Here is an 8,123-nt window from a genome sequence, read left to right as displayed (position 1 = left end):
GGAAAAGGAAAAGGAAAAGGAAAAGGAAAAGGAAAAGGAAAAGGAAAAGGAAAAGGAAAAGGAAAAGGAAACTAAAGGCAGGACAAATGCTCTCAAGTTGGATAATGAAGAACGAAGAGGCAGACATAGAGAGCATGGACTCAGCAACACAGCAGGACAACAGGCAAACAGGTAAGCGTACATGATGTGCATAAGTTGACAGTGCTGGGCTGCTTGCTGGACAGCTTGCAGCTCTAAGGAACAGCAGGTATAGAATCACAGAATCGTAGAACCATTAAGGCTGGAAAAGCCCACTGAGATCATCTAGTCCAACCCTCAACACATGTGACTTTGTGAGCCTGCCTGCCCCCTGGTACTGCTGAGATCATGAGTGGGGCAATTCGGTAAGGAGATAAAGGTGAAGATGACCACAAAGATGTGCTGGGCAAACTTCCAGGTTTCTCCCTGCCCTATTATCACTGTTTCTGCAGGCCCCTCCGTGCAAAGGGGAGGCTTTGGCTAGGGCTGGCTCTGCAGCTGCTGCTTTGGATGAGAGGAGTGACTCCCAACCCTGCTGAGCTGGCAGGGACCCAAGGTTTCCTCCCAGAAATGACAAAATCCCCGTTCCGCACCCCTGCAGTCTTCATTTAAATAGTGGATGGTGTTCAAATTAGCAGCCACCTGCACTGCAAGGGAGACACAGCACTCATGAGCGCATTTACCCACGTGCTGAACTCCCGGGTACACTGCACTACATCCCATTGCTCCAGGCACACATCCCATTTTTCTCAGTGCTACAGCAAAATAAAACATGCTTTAACTGATCTTTTCCTCATAGGTCATGGCAGATGGTCTCTTTGCTTTTCTGTGCATGCTGGGGGCAAACTTGGCAATGTTTAGGAGTATTGTGGACAGTGTTGTGACATCACACATGTAGGTTTGGTGTCACAAGTTTCTGCTTCAGTCTTGCCTATCTGCAGCCTACCTGATATGATTAAAAAGTGCCATGTCAACAAATGCCCATCCTCTGGAAGCATTCAAAGACAGGCTGGATAGGGCTCTGAGCAACTTGGCCTTGAGGGAGATATCCCTGCTTATAGCAAGGGAGTTGGAACTCAATGATCTTAAAGATCCCTTTCAATCCAAATCATTCTATGATTCCATGAAAGGGTCTTTGTTTGTGCCAGGGGATGTGAATTGTGTAGAGGATATGAGGGTGTGGAAAACAATTCCTAGAGTCCATTACAAATTGCAGCCTGCAATTGCCCTCTTTTCCACCAAGTACCGACATAATACAATCAAGTGGAAGTGGCAACACCATCTTCAAAACCACACTTTTTGAGATGTCTGCCTCATCATTATGTGTTTGTATCTGTTACCCAGGGATTGCATGACAATATCCTACAAACTATTCTGACCCTCAAACAACACGTGGCAGCAACACAAGTCCTCCTAAGACACATTGAAAATACGATGACTCCACCTGTATGAAAGCGCCTTTCAGGTGCTTGACTTAAGGATGACCAACCTGGTTAACCACACAAGAGCCTTGGCATACAGTATACCCACCCTGACACAAGAATGTGCCAACCCTCACAGAACTCAAGAAGAACGTAAGTAAATTAAATCTGAACACAGAGAATATGTTTTCTGTAGACTACTGGAATGGTTGGACTAAATGATCTTGTTAGTCTTTCCAACCTTAATGATTCTATGATTCTATGAATACAGCTCTGCTATTTTGCACTCCACACTGACCCCAGTCTGAAGTTTGCAGACCACAGATGAAGGAGGACTGCTGGGATCCATCCTCATACCTCTGTGATAATGGATTACAATAAGTTGGGTTCATTGTTAATAACTGTACAATTTACCTAACAAATTCAGAGCTTGTAGTACAGCTTCATTAATATGTTTAATTTATTGTTACATTTCCTTCAGGTCAATGGTTTGAGTGTCTGTCAGAGTTTAATCTCTGCAGTTATTATGAAGTGCTTGTTTCTTGTTAAAATGCAAAATGGAGTCAACCAAGGAGAGTTACAGATGACAAACCACCCAGAATAAATCTCTCTCCCAGGTGAGCTGAGGGGGGTGTGGAAGAAATGATGAATACTTCAGACAGAGATCATACATGTCAGAAACAAGCAGAGCTTCACAGCCTATCCCCTTCGGGTGGTCAGAAGGCCGAAAACAAAACTAGTTAACCCTGAGCTCCTGTCCTGGAGGGATGTAGGTCTGAGCACGAAGACTTCAAGTCTTAGGAGTTCCTCATGCCATGTGGTCATCAAACACCTCAATGACAACACAAACGTGGGACACAGAACAGGAAGAAAGGCAAGTATACTTTGAATCTTAGAGCATCTTCCTGAACAAGTCTTTTTCCCTTTGCTGGGAGAAATGAGGTGACATCTTTACCCACATGAAGGAATACCAGCACTTTGTTGAGATTGGAATTGTTCAGTCTGGAGAAGAGGAGACTCAGGGAAGATCTCTACAACTCACTGAAGGGAGGTTGTAGCAAGGCAGGGGTCAGCCTCTTCTCCAGGTAACAGCCATAGGATGAGAGGGAATGGGCTCAAGTTGTGCCAGGAGAGGTTCAGGTTGGATATTAGGAAAAAATTTCTCTGAAAGAGTGATCAGGCACTGGAACAGGATGACCAGGGTGGTGATGTAGTCATTGTCCCTGGAGGTGTTCAAGAAAGATGGAGATGTGGTACCAAGGGACATGATTCAATGGTGGGTTGATGGTCGGACTAGATAATCTTATTGGTCTTTTCCAACTTTAATGACTCTATGATTGCATGACCAACCATGTGTGTGGAAAAAAAAAATAAAGAGTAGCAAAGAGAACATGAGTTTTGACCCTCAGTGCTTGGAGGTAGGATCGAGCTGGCCTGACTGTAGATGGGACGCTGTACATGGCAGGCATGTAAAAAATCATCATTCAACTATGCTAAGTTTGTCCAAAACAAACTACAAGTCAGTAACTTTTCCTGTGTTACAAGCCATGCTGAATGGCCAAGTTGCACCTGCCCCAGTCCGCCCTCAACAAGCCAGTCGTGCAGTCAACCACCCCTGCCTCACTTGTATGGTCCTCTTATTAGTCATCTTCCTTATGGATATTTCCTTTAGTCAGTGTATAAGGATACCATAATGCCTATCACCATGTAATTGCTCTCCCTTGGTGTAAAAAGGAGAATGTATTCAGATGAATGAGCTACATACCTGAGTACATACAAAATTAATGCATTTAGCCCACCATGAGTATCAGCTGACATGCACTCTCTTTATAGAAAACAAAGGCATCAGAGGTAAAGTAAATGATTTTGGTAAGGACAAATAAATTCATTCAGAACATGCTAGAGTTTCAACTGGTTTTGCTAGCTGAGGAAGACCAAACCACAGATTCCCACAGCTGGATAAGTGATGTGAATGAGGGTATTTCTGTGCTTGCTCTGTTCGTACACTTTATCCATAACTGTTAATGGTAACACCTAGAGACTGGATATGAGCACAGATGAGGGACCTCAAGTTCAACTACTATGACCATTCCTAAGTTCCCATCTGCATGGAATTATAGGATCTTATACTTAATGTAGCAATGGGGAACGGTTTACTTCTGAAAGCTAGTAATAGGGTGGCTGTTCCAGATGTTCCTTGCATAGATAAAACAAATAGCAGTGAGTGCATGTTAGGAAATTAGGACCAATCTTCATTGATCATTGGCAATCTTGACTGAGAAATACAGGAGATGATGTTATTAACCTTGAACATTAACAGCACGAATGTGGACACAGCCTAATCTTGCCAGTAGGAGTTGAGGGCATGTGACAAATTGCAAAGGATGTGAAAGCTTCTAATGGCATCTTGCCTGGACCAAACCATGACAGACTACAGGAGCAAAACAGTTCCTGAAGGTTGAAACTAGCATCCCCCATCAAACCATCCCCACAAGCTTGCAACAAGCTGTGCTCTTCTATATTACACAGCCAGATGTCAAGAGGTCACCCCTATCCATCTCTCCAACACTGGGCTGGAGGACACACACCATGCACAGATGCAGTGAGTTACACCACGACTGCTCTGCCCAGAAGGAAAAAATGCTGTATTTCACAGGGGTGAATACCTTTATGAAGATACTTAAATTGCAACCTGGAAGCACAAGGTCTGTGCATTCCTCTGAAAGGCAAGTGAAGGATGAAGGGGAGCACAAGGGCAGGGAGGCTTAATTTGTGATAAACTGACAAGAGACCGTAGGTACCCAGAGGTGGAACAAGAGCCAAGAGGCATTAGCAGTGATACCTGCCCCCCTTTCTTAGTCGAGATACGAGCATACACATGTACAGACACACATTTGGTGTAGTCTTGTGTGGAAACAGGGGTTGGACTCGATGATCCCTAGGAGTCCCTTCTAGCTCAGGATATTCTGTGATTCTGATTATAAAGTTCTTCCCCAACTCTTTCACCTGATTGCACTACTTTATGGGGAACTTGAGGAGGATTATGAGTGGTAATAATTCAAGCAAGATGGTCACTAAAAAGACTAGATGTCAGGGAGGCTGAATAGATAGAACAAGAGAGCCTCAGAGTTATGCTGCAATGTACATCCAAGTCCCAGGTTAGACCATGGGATGGAGAAATGCAGTGATCTTATTTAACCTCTGCTAAATTTAATCCAGAGCAGATAGTTGGCCACAGCATACCATCAACTTAGTGTTGTGGGGTAATAAGACGCACGTGGAATCTTCAAATTAGGGCCCAAAATAAGCAAAGGACTGGAACAGCATGTCTGAGTTAAGCATGCACACATGTCCTCTTGCAATGAGTAATGCTTGGTCACATGCTCAGCTGCTTTGTCAAAAAGGAGCATCCAGAAGCAAGGCTGGAAAGCGGGTTAGCAGATCTGGGACAAGTTTGGCATTGCTGGGAGAGACATGGAGCAGATAGCACACATGGACTGAAAGTGTACTGAGGGGACTAGGATGGCCATGGGGTGGAGGACAAGGTGCTGTGATGCAGTCATGCATAGGGTAGATGCCACATCTCGAGGCAGGAAAAGGTGAGGTGCTTCAGCATGGCTCTGTGCTGGGATTAGGACACCTACAAGACATGGGTTGCATCTCAGCAAAATCAAATTAAGAGCATAAATGTTTACAGAGGTGGAATATCACTCCTGGTGTTGCCAGCCAGGAGACAATCAGAGCCAGAGAGCTGCAAACTGGCTGCTCCCAAAAAAAAAGCACACAGACAGCGGCACACGTATGAGACATAAACAGCTCCTGCTACTGCAGCTGCGTGCCTTAGGAGGGGCCCCAGACTGGCCACCTTCCAAGGGATGTCTCCTCAATGCAGACACATGGAAGATGTGCTGTTGTTTAACTTCAGGCAACTCAAAATTAATTTAACAAAGTGTCTCCTCTGAGCTCTCCTAGCTTGCGGTGGAGTTAGCTCTTGAAGGTGTTTGTCCTGATGGGACACCTGATGGGCTCTACACATCTCCCTTGAGAACAAATGGATCATAGAATCATAGAATCCCTCAGGTTGGAAAAGACCTTAAAGATCATCGAGTTCAAATCCATTGGCTAAAAAGGGAAACCAGAAACCAACGCAGTCTCAACCCAGAGCTTTTCATCACCAATGGTCATTGCTGTGGAAAGGGGAACATGAACTGGATTTGAAGCACCTGTGTAGAGATAACAGGATGGGAGAGCTCTGGTGGGACCTCCTAGGTTAGAAAATTGCCCAGATTGGACCAGGCAGGCACTACAAAGATGTGTAGTGGCATGTGCCATTATGGATGATGCCATGGGATGCTTGGGAAGGAACAGGAACGTGGGAACGGGGACCTGGCTGCTGCACAATTCTGGTCTAGCCCCTATTTCTCACCTAAGAAACTGCTTTGAGTATCTTACTTTCTCCCCGCCTACTGAAAATCTCCAGTAAAACAAGAAGGTCTGCAGAATCGAAGAGGAACAGGACTCCTCTTCCCCTCCGAGATTTTCAGTTGGGAAAGAGGCAGAGTACTGACAGGCAAGAGGAAAGTTTGCAATGTGGCAGGCAGAGCTTTCCCCTCTGCACTCCCCCACTCCCTCTGCCTTGCATGAAGTGCTATTTTAAGTCCCACTTGTGGCTGCCTTTGTGATTTCCTTGGCAAAGCTGCCTCCCTGACATCAGCACAGAACACTGAGCTGCTGGAAATCCTCGGAGCAGGGAGGCACCATTCCCCTCTCTGCTTCCCAGTTGCAGGGGATGGATAACAGCAATTGTCCCCCACCTGATTGCAGAAAATGAGCCCTGCTCCAGGAAAACACCCTATCCAAAGACTCAAGAGTATGTCATAAGGAGCTGGGGATGAAATGGGTCTCCCTTTGTGCAGGTAGCTATTAGTACATACTGTATGTATATTGTGTTCTCCCATATAGATCAGCTGGTTGATATGTGGCTTAAAAACCTATATCTGCCACCCTATTAACCCAGCCAGTGTGGGATGCTTTTGAATTCCAAGGAGCCTCAGCCAGTGACAAGGCACAAGCTGCTGAGTTGCACTGTGTTTACATCTATAAGTAATCAAAAGAGTATCTGGACTGGCTACTTGTTAGATGGAGTTACAGTCCAAGATCAGAGAATTAAGAGGTCTGAGTGTTCAACTCCTACAAACATATGACTTATACCAGCAGAGAAGGATAGCACACCCACCAGCACTGTCAGTGGAACACAATTCTGGCTATACCACGCTGATAATTCAGGCTTAGGATGCAGTACCTCAAGCACAACATGATGCTATTCATTACATCAGTTATTTTGAGCTTGTGACTCCCAGCCACCACTGACCCATTCTCTGGCTTAGCTCATGGAATGTGATGGAGAGACAAATCTCTTCCATTCTGAGTTTCCCACCAGCCCAAAAAAGCTTTGCTCTTTCCTTTGTTGCTTCCCAACTCTGGCCAATGCAACATACAAATTGTCAGTCTCTTACCAGGTCTATTATAACAAATAATATATATACTTTTTTAAATCTAAGAGACTACACTATTCTGGAGTAAGGAGAGACCATGCTCTGTCTAGTGATACTTATAGAAGAGATCCTATGAATAATCAAGGCAATAAATGGATAGGGAAAAAGGCAAAGGAAGAAAAAGACGACGTATGAGCAACCCCAAAGATCTGTGACTGCAAATTGACTTCACATCCCAAATGGCTTTGAAGCCAGTGTTTCAAGGACACAGTGATTTAACTTCAAAAGCAGAACTCCTGCCACTACAGTTGCAGAAGAGCTTTAGGGCTATGATACATAAGGGACAAGCAGTTCATTTGGGCATACTGTGAGGATTTTGCATCCTCTTGGTCAGTGTTCATGCAAATACACAGATGTGAGGGCATACGTTCTTCCAACAGAAAAAGGATAGCGCTGATTCCACACAAGGATCTGTCCTAACACTACAGTGCCAATCTGGCCCATCGTTATCCCAGCACAATAGTCTTGAATACACCCTGTTCTCTTCCCAGCAAGACAGCAGCCTAAATATCATGAGAAAGGAGAAAAGGGAACAGCAGCCAAGATTTGCCACTTGCTTCTTCTTTTCCTAGAAGGTACTGAAATCACAGAATCATAGAATCACAGAATGGCTCAGGCTGGAAGGTCCATCTCAGCACCACCCAGTCTTCCAGCAAAACAAAACACACATATTTTTCCACGAGTGATGAAACAACCCTGTGATCTAACACTAAACTGAATGATAGGTTGGAAATAACAGATGCACTGCACCAACAATAACAACTGCACGTCTTGTCTCTAGCAGGTCAAATAGCACTGCTGGAGGTGATTTTAAGGCATAAATAGTTGTACAGATGGTAAGTCCCAATCCACTGATGTCACTATGATTAAAACCTCCTGCTTCAGTATCAACTATTGTTACAGGTGACGGCAATGTTTCATTTACAGGCAGCACATGGCCACCATAACACATCTGGTCTCACTGCGAGGGGCTTTTGTTTGTTTCTCCCATACCTCAAAGATGTTGGTTGTGCTCATGGCAAGAACTCGTATCAGCGTGATGGACAAGCATATTTAGTGATGACACTGAATCAGTGGTGATGGGAAGGGAAGGGAAGGGAAGGGAAGGGAAGGGAAGGGAAGGGAAGGG

Source organism: Lagopus leucura, unplaced genomic scaffold (assembly GCF_019238085.1).
Source record: "Lagopus leucura isolate 7727_CA_CO unplaced genomic scaffold, USGS_WTPT01 Super-Scaffold_100008, whole genome shotgun sequence".
In the NCBI taxonomy this organism is placed as follows: Eukaryota; Metazoa; Chordata; class Aves; order Galliformes; family Phasianidae; genus Lagopus; species Lagopus leucura.
Note: the sequence above shows the minus strand (reverse complement) of the source record.